Source organism: Canis lupus, chromosome 14 (genome assembly GCF_003254725.2).
Source record: "Canis lupus dingo isolate Sandy chromosome 14, ASM325472v2, whole genome shotgun sequence".
Taxonomy (NCBI): Eukaryota; Metazoa; Chordata; class Mammalia; order Carnivora; family Canidae; genus Canis; species Canis lupus.
In genome coordinates, this window is record NC_064256.1 from 40264616 (window position 1) to 40281258 (window position 16643).

Below are 16643 nucleotides of genomic sequence, written 5' to 3' on the forward strand. Positions count from 1 at the left end.
GAAGGTTCCTGGGGCCACGGTAACCTTACCCCACAGGATAGGATCGAATGAGATCCTTTTTACTCCGTGAACGCATCTGTGATATCCACCTACTCCATGACGTGCACTGCACTAGGCTCTTTTAAAAATATTTCTCTTTTTATTCGCGTCTTTTGGGGGCAAATTTTATTGAAATATTATGTACAAAGAAGTGCATAAGAATCAACAAAATATCACAAAGTGAACACACCCGTGTCATCAGCAGCAGATCGAGAAACAGAACATAGCCAGCATCTCACAACCCCCCCAAGGGGAGCTGGGGATCCTGACATTTAACACCAACAAATAGTTCTTTTCATTCAACAAGTAATTGTTGCCTAATTGATGCCGGAAGGGCATGGTACACCACCAATGAAGTGCTATTAATAAGAGGCTCCATTATCTAAGTTAGTTGCCACTGAGCCAGAATAGGATTTGTCTGAGTACTTGCTTTTTCTGGATCTTTCCAAGGGACTGAAGGTTTGGGTTCTCACCCCCACCCCTTCACAGAACAACTAGGCACCTCCTGTGATCGCTGGGGTTCCTCTGTGAAATGAAGATCTTTCACTCTGAGGACCCTTCCTTCTGTGACTAGTGAGAATGGTTAAATATTATTCAAAAAATCCTAGGACAGATTGGAAGCATGGTCTGTTACAGTATTTCTTATTTCTAAAGCCAATATTATTAATAAATTTATAATAATGACAACACATGTTTGAAGGTGAATGTCTTTAGTCTGAGGCTTCTCATAAATGCGGGGCCTGAGGCTTATCATAAAACCTCAAAGGGGTTCTATGACTAAATAACAACTGGAGATTTCTTTAGAAATCCTCAGAGAAGAGTGTTTCTAGCCCGTGGCACTAGAATCTTCCTAGTGAACAATCCCTCAAGTACCACGGGGTGGGAGATTAGAATGGCCCACCTTCATTGTTACCATGTAATGCCATGAGTTCCACCCTAAAAATTGTTAACAATGGGAAGCATGGATTCTAAGTTTTTCTCCTACATGTTCATTTCCTGTTAGACAGGGTGATGGGTAAAGGTCCATCCTGTTTTCCTGGGCTGCCTGGTCTGGGGATGCATCAAGACAGTGCCTAGGAAAATCGGTTCAAACATCAGAAATCTTTATCCCGTAGAACTGAGTCCTTCATGACACCAGCTCCTTCCCAGAGGAGTTAGATGTCCTCAGCACAGAAGCAGCATCAGGTATGGAGAAAATGATGGACTGACAATTCCTTACACACAAGTGGAGATTGACAAGGCATGGACCATTTCTTCATCTGTTTGGTGGACTTACCATGAACGCTTTCCTGGGTTTTGTTTTTGTGATCATGGAAGGGTATGAAATACAAAGGTCCTTTGTTGATTTTGAAGGTGACTCTGGCTTTAGCTCTAGAGTCACACAAACTTACATTTGAGCCCCGCCCCTCTGCCACTTACTTGCTTTGTGACCTTGGGCAAGTCTGTTCGTATTTCTAAACTTCAGTGTTCTCAAAAAATGTATATAAATAGTATTACCTGAGTAGCCCATGGGAAGTTTAAGTTCTATGATGCAAATAAAGCACTTAGCCAGTGCTTAGAGCACTGTAGGTGAAATAATAGTTAGCTTTAACTCTATATTATCAATATTGTTCTGTGATATAATTCTTTTTTTAAAAGATTTTTAAAAATTTATTTATTCAGGAGAGACACAGAGAGAGGCAGAGACATAGGCAGAGGGAGAAGCAGGCTTCATGCAGGGAGCTTGACTCAGGACTCGATTCCGGGACCCCAGGATCATGCCTTGGGCCAAAGGCAGATGTTCAACCACTGAACCACCCAGGGGCCCCATGTTCTGTGATATAATTATAGACATGACAGAAATCATTCTGCTTTGACAGGTGATAAAACGGAGAGTATTGAACTACTAACATATGCTATATCATGGATAAATCTCAAAAATTATGCCAAGTGAAAGAAGTTAGACAGAAGAGACCACCTATTGTATGATTCTATGTATCTAAAATGACCAGAAAAGGCGAATTTATAACAACAGAAAGTAGATTAGTGGTTGCCAGAAGCTGGAGGTAGGAAAGATGAGCTGTAAAAGGGCAAAAGGGGTCCAATGGTAGGGAGGGGGGGATGAAAATGATCTTAGACTGATTTATTCTGTGCTTGCTTCAGCAGCACATATATTGAAATTGGAATGATATGGAGAAGGTTAGCATTGGCTCCTGCTGAAGGATGACATGCAAATTCATAAAGTGTTCCATATTTTTAAAAAAAATGATTTATTTTCATGATCACACCACTTTGTAAATAACTGAAAATCGTTGGGTTGTATACCCCAAATAAGTGAGTTTTATGATATATAAAATATATGTGAATATGGTTGTTTTAAAAACTCAGAAACTATCACAGAAGAAGAACAGACTCCAGGTTTTCCGTTAGGTATTCTTGAGACTATGGTACAGTCATTTGCAACCCATTAGATGGGAGAGAGAAGGCAAACAGCAGGGGAGGAGCTACTGTTAGAATCTTCAGGAAAGGGACTCCTGGATGGCTCAGCGGTTGAGCATCTGCCTTCGGTTCAGGACGTGATCCTGGAGTTCTGGGATCGAGTCCCGCATCAGGCACCTTCATGGAGCCTGCTTCTCCTCTCTCCGCTTGTGTCGCTGCCTCTCTCTGTGTGTCTCTCATGAATAAATAAATAAAATCTAAAAAAAAAAAAAAAAAAAAAAAGAATCTCCAGGAAACAAGGGATAGAACTGAGACAATTGGAGAATGCAGAAATGACAGTATCTTGAGGGGAGAATGGGGCAAGAATAAAGTTTTTGGGGGGTTGTAAGAGAGTAAGTGGTAATGGTGACTGTTATTGAACTTTCAATATTCTAAAAAGCTTTATATTCTTGGGGCCCCTGGCTGGCTCAGTCAGGAGAATATGCAGCTCTTGATCTCAGGGTCCTGAGTTCAAGCTCCATGTTGGGCATGGAGCCTACTTAAAATAAAAATAAATAAATAGGAGCACCTGGGTGGCTCAGTTGGTTGAGAGTTGGACTCTGGTTTTGGCTCCTAGGTTTTGATCTCAGAGTTCTGAGATCCAGTGGAGCGGGGCTTCCTGCTCAGTGGGGAGTCTGCTTGAGATTCTCCTTCTCCCTCTGCCCCTCCCCTGCTCATACACACACTCTCTCAAATAAATAAATCTGGGACACCTGGGTGGCTCAGTGGTTGAGTGTCTGCCTTCGGCTCAGGTCGTGATCCCAGTTCAGGGATCGAGTGCCACATCGAGCTCCCTGCAAGGAGCCTGCTTCTCCCTCTGCCTGTGTCTCTGCCTCTCTCATGAATAAATAAATAAAATTTAAAAAATAAATTGCATAACATCTTATAAAATACGTAGTGTTATCTCCATTTCAGAGGTCATAAACTGAAGCACAGAAGAGTTTAAATAACTTGACCAAAATCATAAGCTAATACATGGCAATCAGGATCGGAACCCAGGTATTTTGTTCCAGAACACTTGCATTTTACAGTGATGCTACTAATGCATATGAAAAGGAGGAGAGTGACATCAAGGGTCTGAGCAAAAACTGAGTTATATGTATGATCCTGGAATATTCTGAGGCTTTGCCTGAGGAAATATGATTTTTTAAAAAAGATTTTATTTATTTATGAGAGACACAGAGACAGAGAAAGAGGCAGAGACACAGGCAGAGGGAAAAGCAGGTTCCACACAGGGAACCTCATGTGGGACTCAATCCCGAGTCTCCAGGATCACACCCTGGGCTGAAGGCAATACTAAACTGCTTGAGCCACTGGGGCTGCCCACGATGTAGTTTTATGTGTAATAAAGAACCCTATCAAAAAAAAAAAAAAAACCCTATCGGACACTTAGGTGAGAGTGAACCCAACTCAGTTTATTGCTGCTGGGTGCCATTTTTCTATATAAATATTTTAAAATGCCAGACGAGCCCTTCATTTCTGCATGTTTGAAGTGTGGCCATGCTTATTTCCCATAGTATGAATTGAGCTCATGTTTCTGAGACGACGTTCAGGCTAGCTTAAACAATCCCAGAATCCCAGCCCATAGTGCAGGTCACATTCCCCTTCCTAGCCTCTTTCACAGTGACCCTCCTTCAGCCAAGAGTGCCTTTCCCACTCCAGTTCCCGTCCCTGAAAATCCTGTTCAACTTTTCAGTGGTATTTCCTTCAGAGTGTAATGCCTTTCTGCCTTCCTGGATTAAAAAGAAACAAAAACCGTGTTTTAAAGATCTCTCCTGGTTGGCTGCATTGAGAGAGAATATGTGCCACATCCACACAAAACTTGAGAAGTAATGAATTAAAAATTGCAATGCTTTCAAGTCCCCCTCCCCCCCAAGACTGCACCTAATCTTTCTGTTTGAATAGTGTGAATAGATAAAGTGGAAGGAATATTCTCACTTCTTTCATTCTTTGGGTTTAAAGGATCTAAAAAAACTATTTGCACACATTAAATAGGCAATTTGTAAGTGGATACTGTACAGGGATGAGAAGAATTTGAAGGGAAAGTTAACATAGTAATGGAAAGATCAGAGAAGAGTGGACAAGTGATAACCATCTGGTGGTCTTGGGATGGAAAGGGGTATGATTTTTTAAAAAATCTTTATTGTTTTTGGTGTGTGGGAAATACAAAATTAATGCATGCTTATTTTAAAAGAAATCAAACTTTGAAGAAATATATAGTGTAGGAAGTTAATGCTCCACATTCCCTCCTCTCAGGATCACCCCAAAGATAAACAATGTAACAGTTAGGTAGACATTTCTCCAGATGTATGTACATGTAAAATATACATATATTTCCTGTATAATCATCCATGAAATAAGTCACTAATCCTATCCGAGTGAGTTGTAGACATTTACTCACAATTTGTTTCTGCATTTTAACGAATATGGAGTCCTACCATATCTACTGTCTTTTATAATCCACTTTCTTTTTCATTTAATGTAAGCTTAGATCTGTTTGCCTGTGAGCTTGTCTTTTACATACAGTATTTCTTGATATGTGTACTCATTATATATTCAGCCAATTTATTTCTCTATTGATGAATAGTCAGGTTCCACTTTTTCATTATCACTAAAATGGCATTGTAAATCTTTTTGAAAGCATTGTGTAGGAAAATCTTCAAAAAGTGAGATTGTGGGGACAAACGAAATAATAACTAAATTCATAAATGTCAAAATTGTTCCAAAGAGGTTTTATCTGGTTGGTTGTTGTTGTTTACGTTTCACCAATAGAGTGAGGCTAACAGTGTCCTTGAATGTTGTCATCCGTCTTCAAAGTTCTTCTGGACAAACTGAATTATATAGAAAATAGGTTTCTTGGGCAGCCCGGGGGGCTTAGCGGTTTAGCGCCGCCTTCAGCCCAGGGCATGATCCTGGAGACCCGGGATCGAGTCCCACGTCGGGCTCCCTGCGTGGAGCCTGCTTCTCCCTCTGCCTGGGTCTCTGCAACCCCCTCTGTGTCTCTCATAAATAAATAAAATCTTAAAAAAAGAAAATAGGTTTCTTTATTTGTGTGTTTTTAATATTTTACTTATTTATTCATGAGAGACACACAGAGAGAGGAGCAGAGACCCAGGCAGAGGGAGAAGCAGGCTCTGTGCAGGGATCCCGACGTGGGACTCGATCCCGGGTCCCCAGGATCACACTCTGGGCTGAAGGCGGCGCTAAACCGCCAAGCCACCCGGGGATTCCAGGTTTCTTTATTTGAACTTGACAGAGCATCATCTCCCCTTTGGGCTTGGCTGAAAATAGATGAGCGGCCTTCGAAGGGCACACGAGCGTCAGGGAGCGCCAGTGTGTGTCCGAGCAAGGGGCAGGTGAGCACTCCGCGGGTCGGGGTGCCTGCAGGGCTCCCCACGACTCCCAGGGGCCAGGATGCAGCCGCTCGGAGCCCGAGGCTTTCGCAGCAGATGGAGAATCCATTTTTAAGCTCAGGCAGCAAAGGGCCCGAGGATCGAATTTCCTCCCCACAAGTCCGTCGGGTTGGTTTCGGGGCCCTCCCCGGCCTCGGCGCAGGCTCCGGGCCCCGCCGCCGCCCCCCCGCGACTGAGAGCCCCGCCCGCCGCCCCGCAGCCGCGGCCGCGCGCCCGGGGGTTGGTCCGTGAGCGCTGCCGGGGCGCCCGGAGCCGCCGGGTTCGCTGGCCCCGCGCCGCCGCGCACCTGCCCGCAGCCGGGGTTCCGACGCGCATCCCCGCGCCTCTCGGGTTTGGGGCACCCAGGGAGCAGGGGACCCACAGCCGAAGCCTGAGCGCCGCGGGCTCGGTCCCTGCCGGCAACGCACTCCTTTCCTGCCTGCCCACCTTTCAGTGGAGAGTAAGTCCCACCGGTGGCAAAAGGAAACTAGACCCAGGCTGACCTCTGCCGTTTAGGGTGGGCTGGGGTAGGAGCGGTAGAGCTTTGGGGCTCAGACCAGCCAGCCCACCGTTGGCCAGAGTTATCTGTGTTCTTCACGTATGGGATATTCCCCCCTCCCAGGTCCCCACCTAGTCAAACTCTTCCTTGGGTCAGTGGACTGCAGAAGACTCGGCAATTGGCCTAATAGACCATTTCTGGCCTAGAGCTGTTGGCCAATCCCGAATTTTAAAACAATTCAAATCAGCTGCCAACATGCAAAACAAAAACAAAACAAAACAAAACAAAACCAACCAACCAACCAACCAAACAAACAAAAACCAAAACAAAACTAGAGGCTTTAGTTTGTGTCCCAGCTGGAGTCACAGAATGCCATAATGGGGGCATGCCAGAAAACAAATCCTTTTGGCTTCCTCTGATACCCAAAGCTGTGAATTGGCTAAGGTCTCCCACTGGGTAGCAGACTTGGGATCCGTAATCTATTCACAGAAGAGTCAAGTGACTAGTGCAAGGTCACCCAGACAGGCAATGGCAGGGGCAGGTTTTTTTGTTTGTTTGTTTTGTTTTTTTAAATTTTATTTATTCATTCATGAGAGAAAGAGAGAGAGAGACTGGCAGAGACACAGGCAGAGGGAAGCAGGCTCCATGCAGGGAGCCCGACATGGGACTGGATCCTAGGTCTCCAGGATCACGCCCTGGGCTGAGGGCTGCGCCAAACCGCTGAGCCACCCGGGCTGCTCCCAGGGGCAGGTTTAGAGCCGGCTTTCCGGACCACTTTTCTTGGCTGCCTGGGGCCTCAAGACAGCACAGCCATTGGCCAAAGATGTTGCACATGACTCTGACCTAGACTAGAGCTTTTGACCTAGTAGTCATTGGTCAGACCAGCCAAACTTCCCTTGCCTCCAACTACACTTATAGAATGGAGAGAATCCATAAGGCCTGGCATGTGTCTTAGTTTCAGCTCTCAGGTACTAGGTTCTTATATAAGAGACTTTAGAGACCCATGGGCAGCTGTTCTTCATCCTTATGCACAGCCTGAAAATAGACCTGGCCAGTACTATGGCAATTATATTTGAACATGCTCATGTGACCCCACGGGAAATTGGTGTACCTAGTCATCAGGGAATTTCCCCAAACCTTCAAACCTACCACCTGCAGGGTAGATGGAAACCAGAAAAGTAATGGCCATATCATATGGCCAGCCTTGTCATAATTCTGAGTTTTGTCCTCCATTTTTCAGCAGGGAGCCAGAAAGAACTGGCTAGACTTGCAGAGGGTTCACAGTGCTGGAGACTCCCTATCGTAAAACCAGTACAAGGAAACACAGTGGATGGAAAATGAGTTGTTAGAGATAATAAGTGGTGTGGGAAAGGAGAAATACTTCTGAAATGGCTTCTTATTTTACTTAGGGGCATTTCCCACCCAAGGCTAAAGCATGTAAAATAGGCCAGAGATCCTGATGTTTCTCCATCAAGGAAATAAAAGTTTGAAGCATTTATGTTAAGTTAGCATATGGAATATCTATCCATAACTGCATTAGCTCTTCAGGCATATCCTCTTACCCCCCTAGCAGTAAATGAACAGCTTACCAAAGCAACATTTTGTGTGTGTGTGTGTGTGTGTGTGTGAGAGAGAGAGAGAGAGAGAGAGAGAGAGAGAGAGAGACTCAGTTTGGATTTAAAAACAAGAAGGCTTAACAATACCTACTCTATATGAAATTACCACCCCATTTTAATAAGGTCCAAGTTGTTTAATGGCTCATTTAAAGTCTCACAGCAAATTGAGAACAGAATAAAAACAGAAAGAGTTGGCTGTTTTTCTGAATTGGTCTTCAGAGAAAGGCTTGCTCATTTTCATTCTATCTCTAGAGAAACTTCTCATTTGCCTTCTTCATAACCTTTCAACAATATCTCACTTAGATATTATTACTGTGCAGGTAAAATAATTTTTAAAAAATATTTTTTATTTATTTCTTTGAGAGAGAGAGCAAGGACAAGCAGGTGGGAGGGGCAGGAGGAAAGGGAGAAGCAGGTTCCCAGTGGAGCAGGGAGCCTGATGGAGGGCTCCATCCCAGGACCTTAAGATCATGACCTCAGCCGAAGGCAGATGCTTAAGGAATTGAGCCACCCAGGTGCCCCCCAAAATTTTAAGTGGCATAATGTATACATAAAACATAATTAGTTCGTTGGTTATGCTTTAGCAACTTTTTCCTTGGTTCACTGCCTGCCCAGAAAAAACGTTTAATATTGACTGAGGTTCTACAAAGATGTTATATAACTTGTCAGTGGAAAATACCACACACACACACACACACACACACACACACACACACCACTGTATCACCACCTAGAACAACTTGGGAAATCTACTTTTTTTTTATAGGCCTTTCTCTTTTTTTCCCTCTCCATCTTTTTAAAGATTATTTATTTATGTACTTGAGAGAGAGAGAGAGAGAGAGCCAGAGAGAGTGCATGAGCAGGGAGGTTGGGGAGAGGGAGAAACAGGTTCCTTGTGGAGCAGGGAGCCCCCATGTGGGGCTCAATCCAGGACCCTGAAATCAGGACCTGAGCTGAAGGCCAATGCTTAACCAACCCAGGCACCCCTCTTTATTGATCTTTTTAATTCAGAAAACGTGACTCCTATGATTCCCGTTCTCTTGTAGGCCTTTGGTCTTTTTTGTGTGGTGCTCCATGATGTCAGAGAGCCAGGCTTCTTCCACTTTGTTGTGTGCCATACCTAGGTCTAGGATGTCAGGACACAAGCCGCGGGCAGCCGGACAGAGGAACGATAAAGGAGACTGTGCAAAGGGCTTACATATTTCTGTTTCATAAGGAAGGTGCCTGGAAGCGGCTATATGACATTTCTGCTGATATTTGGTCTGCTGAATTTAGTCCTAAGCCTACTCCTAGTTGCAGGAAAGGCAGACTTTAGACTTGAAAGCCATGTGGACAACTGAAGTTTGGATGCTCTTTCGTCATGAAAGAAGGGGAGGCAGCTGTTTCTGTTGCAGTAACTCTGTTACCAAGTGACTAGCACAGTGTAGGGCACATAGTAGGATGGCAGTAAATATTATTTCAATTCAGTCAAACCAAAATGTTCTTTGGGGGTTTCTGGGACCTTCGCCAGGAAGATTAATAACCTCAGAATCTTCTGCTGGGCACAGAGACAAGAAGCAGGGAGTAGAAGCTAGTGAGGATTCAGGTAATTTTGCTTTCCAAATTTGCTATACCTTTAAGTCAGCCTTCTGGAGAAAGGAGAAATCCTTGTAATGTATTCTTTCCATCTCCCAAAGTTCCGTGAAAAACTGCCCAACATGGTGTCTTCCTCTCATTGCTTATACTATTCACAACCCATAGATACTGAAGAAAGTCCCACATCACCAAAACATTCTCTCTTTCCTCAAAATATAAAAGAGATGGGCGGGAATCATTCTCATTTGGCAATTTACAATATTTGTGGCATTAAGCCAGTGACATTACTGTAAGGCACTGGGCAGGATGCTCCTCGGTTAAGCCTGTGAAGGAAATGAGAAATCGTGGAAGTCTTCTCATCTCCTGCTCTCCTCATTTCCTCAATCCTGTCTCCAGCCTCCCTCTCACCATTTCCTACGATACTGGTAAAGTGCTGATGTGTCACTAAGGACTGAGCAGGTGTTGGCTTACCAAGTGGCTCCTCCCAGAGGGTGTACTACTTAATGAGCAGAAGAAAACCTTTATGTGTTCAAAGGTTAAAAGCTAAAATAACAATAGGGCTCCATTTGGGGCCATAACTATGTGAAGAAGGTGAGGCAGCTTACTCACATTCATTTTACACGGGAGTAAACAGGAGTTCCTGAAGGTTGAGTAGCTCGTCCAAGCCCACTAGCGGTGGAGCCAGTACTGAAACCCTAAATACAGGTTGCAACCTACTGGTTGCAGAGGATTCTTGCTTCACTTATCTTCCCTTCATTCCACAAACTCAGAGAACTCTCTGAGGCTCACATTCAGGGAAGTAACACACCACAGTAATAATAGTTAACATTTATTGAGCTTAGTATATGCTAGGTACTCTTTTAAGTGCTTTATATGTACTAACTCATTTTGTTGTCCTATGGTCCCATTTTACAGATGAGGCAACAGAGGCTCTCTCTCAGAAGTTGACTAACTTGTCCAACATCACACAGCATAGTGAGTGGCAGAGTTGGAATTAGAACTCAAACAATCTAACTTGAGTCTGTACATTTAACTCTTATACTAAACTGCCCCTACATTTGTTATGATTTATGGATCATCTGGCTATACCTTTAAACTACCATAAAGGGGCAGCCCGGGTGGCTCAGTGGTTTAGCACTGCCTTCAGCCCAGGGCGTGATCCTGGAGACCCAGGATCGGGTCCCACGTCAGGTACCCTGCATGGAGCCTGCTTCTCCTTCTGCTTCTGTTTCTGCCTCTCTCTCTCTCTCTCCCTCTCTGCCTCTCTCTGTCTCTCATGAATAAATAAATTTTTTAAAAATTAAAAAAAAAACTACCATAAAGGAAAAATTCTATTAGCACATGAGGCATGTTTTGATTTTCTTCTCATTACCTTAGATCTCTGTGGATGGAGTTACAGAAAGGACGCAGGATCCTGGATGCCATCTATGATGGTGCTACAAATATGCCAGCCAGATAATTCTTTACCTCATTATGCACCTACCATCTGCATATTTGTTGAACTCCAACAAATGCACGGATGCACTGTGGTTATTTATTCCTGGGAAATGTTACTGGTAAAATGTTGATGAGAGTGTAGGGAGAGGGGCACAAACGTATTATTGGTTCTCTGGGCACCATTCCCCTGCATGTTACATTCACTGCTGATTCTCACTGACCAAGGGTACACTATTGAGAAAGGAAAATCACAGACATAGTAGGTGAGGTAGAGGCACTGCCACAGTGGGACAAGAGGGAATTTGCATTCACTGAGTACTCATCATAGGCCAGGAACTGTTCTAGGCTTTTCCTTTTCCTTTTTTTTTTTTTTTTAAGATTAAGATTTTATTTATTTACTTGACAGAAAGAGAGAAAGAGAGAGAGGGAGAAGCAGATTCCCTGCTGAGCATGGAGCCCAATGTGGGGCTCCATCCTAGGACCCTGAGATCATGACCTGAGCCAAAGGCAGACACTTAACCAGCTGAGCCACCCAAGTGCTCCATGTGCTAGGCCTTTTCCATTTCACATCTCATCAAATCTTCAGAACAGCGCTGAGAGGCAGGCAGCTGTATCTTAGATCGGATATCTTGCAGCTTTGGTCTGCTCAAGGTCACTGGCTAGTAAGTACCAGAGTGGGGGTCCAAGCTCATGTCTGTCTGGCTTCCAAGTGCATGCTCTTACCTTGTCACCATTTGTCTTTGAAGTATAAGAAATCTTGGCTGGGCAAATTTGAGAGCACTCTTCCACCACCAATTCTGTTCTCATAGCAGCTGCAGATTGTCCTCTATCTTCCCAAAAATCCCTGGGATCTGTTTCTCTCCATCCTGGACTCAAAATCCAGGCCTCACTGCACAGCAGACCAGCTCCTTGCTGCTCCTTTCTGCTGGATCAGAAGATATCAGAATTTGCATCCATAGGGAAAAGTGGATTTATAGCTATTGGAAGGTAAGCTGTATATTTACAAGCCTGGGTTTTCCTTTGGCTCTCATTCACTTACCTGTGTAACCTCAGATCAGTTGCTTAACCTCCTTATGCCTCAGTTTCTTCACCTATGAAGTGGGGAGCCCTATGCTCCCCTCTGAGGATTGTTGTGAGACATAAGAAAGAAAGTGTACCTATCATGCTCTTACCTTAGAGCATGAGCACATGAACTTCTCCATTTTCTACTGTGTATATTGGGGAGAAAAATGGGAGTTGTGATGGAAGAAAGGAATAGAAAGAAAACTGGTCCATTTTTGGAGGTAATCTGACTCTTCAGGTGCTGACAGGCCATATTTAAGATGAAAATCATGGCCTGACTATTGACACTTGTGAAAGTACAGACCCCTTCCTCAGGGCCGAAGACCAGGGCAGAGTTACATCCTGGATCTGGGTTCCTTTGGCCCTTTCCATGCCTATTTTTATTTATTTATTTATTTATTTATTTATTTATTTATTTATTTATTTATTTTCATGCCTATTTTTAAAACAGTGACCTTTCTTTCCTCTTCTAATTCTTTCCAAGAACAGAAAGGCTGACTCTAGAATAATTATGAAAACATTCCAAAGTTAACATATTGCCAATAATAGAAGTTATGAAACAACTGTAAGTCCATTATAATAAGAAGTTGCATTAATAGCACAGTATGTTTTGAATACTTATAAATTATTTCCTTTGTCGGTACTGCCAGGCTTTAAGGATGGGCCAGGGAGTAAGAATGATTCATTCATTCATTCTGCAGGATTCTCTCAAAGTCCACTCTTGCCTGTGAGAAGTCTGAGGCTTTGATCCTTACTGTGGCTCTGTGACCTTGGTCAAGTCCTCTGAACTCTCCAAATCCTGGCTTCCTCCACTAGAAACTGGAAAAAACAACTCTGACCTCTGCCACCTCCTTAGGGATGGTAGGAGGAGCAAACCAAATGCTGGATGGAGAAGTCCTTTGGAGCATCCTAAGCTAATGGAGACATGTCAAGGATTAATATGATGATACATGAATATGTGTCTAAAGTGAGATGAAAGAAAAATGAGAAACAAAGACAAAGATGTCAAAAGGAGTAACAGTGCTCCTTGCTTTGCAATTCATTAGCTGGGTGATCTGGGCAGAGGCACTTAACCCCTCTGGGTCCTGGTTTCCTATCCATAAAATGGGGATTATATTAATAGTTATTCTTCCTATTACACGGAACTATTTTATCAAATGGAAGCAGTGACTGAAAATGTTACCTGTGGGAAAAGACCAACTGTTAATTATTTTTAATACTACTGGTAGTAATGCCTGGTGAAATTCTTATTAAGTAGAATAGGAGCCTGGCCTATGGCTTCACACTACTGGGATTCAAATATTACCTCTGCCACTAGCAGGCTATGTGATCTTGAGTAGCATTTAACCCATCTTTGACTTAGTTTCTCCATCTTACTTTACAGAGCTGTAGGGATTAAGTGATATAATGCATGTAAAACATTTAAATAGCACTCTATACACAGAAGATCTTGATAGCTACCTTTATTGGGTATTTTTGGTAGCACCGTGGCCTCGCACTGCCTACTTTATTTTTTTTTTAATTTTTATTTATTTATGATAGTCACACAGAGAGAGAGAGAGAGGCAGAGACACAGGCAGAGGGAGATGCAGGCTCCATGTACCAGGAGCCCGACATGGGATTCGATCCCGGGTCTCCAGGATCACGCCCTGGGCCAAAGGCAGGTGCTAAACCACTGCGCCACCCAGGGATCCCCTTACTTTATAATATTAGCTATACATTTAGCCTATTAAATAGCATCCCAGAATATGTCTGATACTAGGAAAGTCTGACTGAATGAAAACACATCTATATCAATAGCTACAAGGCTCAGGCTTTTTTGGCTCCTACTAAAGCAGCTTGCTTTTAACCAGCCACCAACAAATGGCTCAATCACCATCTTGAGATATCCACAATAAAGATACTTGTGTATCTCGAGCTGGTGCTGGGTCCTTTGGGTCCCTGCCCATAGTCTTTGAGGGACACCCCAAGAAAGTCTATTTCTGTGCCTCAATTTCCTTGTCCCCAGTTACTCCCAAGGCCCTTCTTTCCATTCCATTTGTTCTCTATCAGGATGCATACCCAAACATGGAAGGGTTGCTTTTTTCCCCTCTGTAGCCAGTGAACCAATCACAACTTGGCCTCTGACTCCCTTTTGTGAGAGAAATCTCTGAGTAGGGCAGGTTTTCCACTCTGTTCCAACTCCTGCAGTTACAAAGCAGTTTCTGATCTGCAACCAGGGGAGCCATGGACTTAGGCAGTGGATAAATGAGAATATGAGTGAGGAGCTAAATTAGATAATGACATCATTAGGTGATAATGACATCATTAGGTAATGAGTTAATGCACAAAGAGATACATGGAGGCAGTAAGATGGAAAGAACAAGAGTGAATAAACAGAGGCATAAAGTTCTATACTGAGGCAAACAAATATTCCAGGCACAGTGGAAAATCATGGGAACTTAGAAACTAGGCTGATGGAATCCAAAAGGCAGCAGTTCTTAAACTGGAGTGTACACCAAAAATCACTCGGAGGGCTTGTGAAAACAGACTGCTGGTTCCCTCTCCAGAGTTGCTAATTCATTAATACTGCAGTGGGACCTGCAAATTTACATTTCTTACAAGTTCCCAGACGGTACAGGGACTACACTTCAACAAACCCTGCCAAAGGGAATGGGGAGCGTTGCTATGTTGTTCATAAAGTGGGCCTCAAAACTAAGTGAGGCTCAAAGTAAAAGCGTTTGAGGACTGTGGAGACAAGGTTGTCTAAGAGGCTCCCCAATGCCTGGGCTTCGTGCCCACGACGAATAGGGTCCACGCATGTGTTGGGGGCGTGATTGATCATCCTGGCTGATCGCGGGCATCCCTAACCCCCCCGCCCCCCCCCCACAAGACCCGTCTTCTATAAGCCTTAAGAGGTTGGGGTCGGGGTTTCAAGCCACCTCTCAAAGGAGGAAGGTAGCGTATTAGGAGAGCCCCTAGCTCCCTCCAGCCCCTCACCCCCGCATGGTTGGTGACCGGCCCCTAGAAGCCTAGGCCTCGGCCGCGAACCGCCACCCCCCTTCCCGGGGTCCAGCTCGGAAGGGGGGCTTGAGGGCGGGGTCGGGCTCCCTCCCTACGCAGGTAGGCTGCCCTGGGGGAGGGGAACGGAGGCTTCGGGCGGGGCCGCGGGATCCGAGCCAGCGCGGATGCTGGACGCACCGCAGCTTCCGCCTCTGGCGGTCGGCAGTGGGGGGCGCACCGAGACAGCAATTCGGGAGCTACGCTTTGTCCCCGTCGCAGCAAGGGGAGGGAGGGGAGGAGGGCGCAGGAAGGGCCGCGGGGACTGGACTGGAAGGCCGACCGGCTTCAAGGCCGGAAAGGGCCTCTCTGGCGGCTCCAGGCCGCACCTGGCAGGGCCCTGCGGGGGACGGAAGGGACGGAGACTCGTCCGGAGCCAGCCTGGGAGCGCGCCCCAGTCCCGGGCGGGGGACACCGTGTCCTCTGAGCCCACATCCCTCCTGCTCTCCCTTCACTACAGCGGGCTCCTCCTAGCTGGTACCCCACCGTGCGAAGCTCACTGGGGCGGGCGAGCCTCCCTCCCTCCCTCCAGGCCAGGCCTCCGAGCCGGGAACGCAGTCCCTCCACGTCGCGGCGCCCTCCGGCCCTTCCAGTTCTCAGCCACCTTTCCCCGTGCCCCGCTCCTCTGAGACTTACGGTAACAGCCCCGCGCCGCTCCCGCCGACCCTCGGCCGCAGCAGGGGCAGCGCCCGCCAAACCTGGGAAGGGTGGCCCCTGGCCGCGGGTTCCAGTCACACCCAAGGCACCCCGGTTGTCGGCGCTGTTAGGGGACGCCGTCTCGGCCCTGGGCGCGCAGCGCTAACGTCAGAGAGCACCGGGCTTTTGCAGGCTGGACGACTCGGGTTCAAATCCTAGCCGGGCCACTCCCGGCGGGACCCTAGGCACGTTCCGCAACCTTTCTAAGAGTCGGTTTCCCGCTGCACGACGCGAGGAACTGTACCCCCTCGGGGCTCTCTGCGAAGCTCAGTAGGAGGAATGGAACTAGTCCGGGTCAGGAGAGGGCTCTATAAAAATCAGGCCCCAGAACTCCTCACCACGAGGGTTTTTCCATTTCGCGGGAGGGCGAGGCTTAGCCCGCCCAACCGGTTGGACTTCCTCGCCTTGGGGCGGTTCTCCTGCCCCCACCGCGGGACACCGACTCCGTTTGCAGGCCGGCGCCACCGCGTCTCCTGGCCCGGCTTCGCCGAGTGGAGAGAGAGGAAGGAGGTGGGTCTGCTCCTTGGCCAGGGAACCAGGAGAGACAGACGTAGGGTCAGTGAGCTCGCAGAAAGACTCCCAGAAGAAAACCCGCACCCGGGAAGAAGCATTTAGGGCCATTTAGGGTTAGTGGAGTCGTAGAAGAGCGATCCCATGGGGTAAAATGATTCCACCCAGATAAGGGCCTGCGCATCCCCCGGTTGGACCACCCTGACCAGGCCACAGTAGGCCACTTCCCTCTTCCTGAACAAGGATGAGAGTGGAGAGGGCACTGCTGGGGAAAGGGCAGGGCTCTCAGGCTCATCTGGCCTTTGGCCAGTCCAGGGCTTG

The 16643-nt window shown here is 46.2% G+C and overlaps 1 long non-coding RNA gene and 1 other non-coding gene across 2 annotated transcripts; one reads left to right on the top strand and one right to left on the bottom strand.

The window, feature by feature from the left end:
- Positions 1-119: 119 nt before the first annotated feature.
- LOC118350629 (uncharacterized) lies at positions 120-16283 on the bottom strand. Its single transcript, XR_004804815.2, has 3 exons — positions 15753-16283; positions 11739-11937; positions 120-2714 (listed from the first exon to the last, which is right to left on the bottom strand). It is a non-coding gene; the product is annotated as an uncharacterized LOC118350629 (long non-coding RNA).
- LOC112670923 (U6 spliceosomal RNA) lies at positions 2169-2276 on the top strand. Its single transcript, XR_003143301.1, has one exon. It is a non-coding gene; the product is annotated as a U6 spliceosomal RNA (small nuclear RNA).
- Positions 16284-16643: the final 360 nt, after the last annotated feature.